Here is a 691-nt window from a genome sequence, read left to right on the forward strand (position 1 = left end):
AACATGTTAAGTCCAACCATTAAAAACACTTGATATTGTTAGTAGATAGGGATCACTTTGTCTAATTTAGAGGAAAACAACAGAAATAATTGAAATAAAAATACTTTAAATGAAAGGATTTTATTAGATAGACAATGGTTTTTGTGAACAATATGAATAAATTGGCTCAATCAATACATTGAAATTGGTAGTTAAATTATTATGGATTGAATAGATCTGATAAAATTTGGTTAATATGTGTGTTAGTCCTTCTAAATTTTAAAATTAGACAAATTAGTTAGTACATTTTAGTGTTTTTTTACCGGAGGACTTGACGTGTCCAATCAAACCAACCCTTAAAAATCTATTTGGAAGTTTTCATTATTCAAGAACGAATTTATTTGACACAACTTTTCAAAAATTAAGTTGTTAATTTACTCTTTTTATAAATATATATTCAGGAAAGAGCACTATGGTATTATTGTATGAGCTACTATATAATCCAAACTCACCAAGTGAAAAGCTACAAACATGCAGGTGTTTGTTTTGTATGCTACATTCCAGATGTGTAATTATTCAAAATATAGTTAAAATTATTTCAAAGATTCTGAAAAATTATAAATTCCCTTGCCTTGAAAAAAAAATCCTTTTCTTTGATTTTTTCATAACTCTTAAAATCATTATATATGCTTTAAGAGGTAAGAATAGAATG

Source organism: Arachis hypogaea, chromosome 11 (genome assembly GCF_003086295.3).
Source record: "Arachis hypogaea cultivar Tifrunner chromosome 11, arahy.Tifrunner.gnm2.J5K5, whole genome shotgun sequence".
Lineage (NCBI taxonomy): Eukaryota > Viridiplantae > Streptophyta > Magnoliopsida > Fabales > Fabaceae > Arachis > Arachis hypogaea.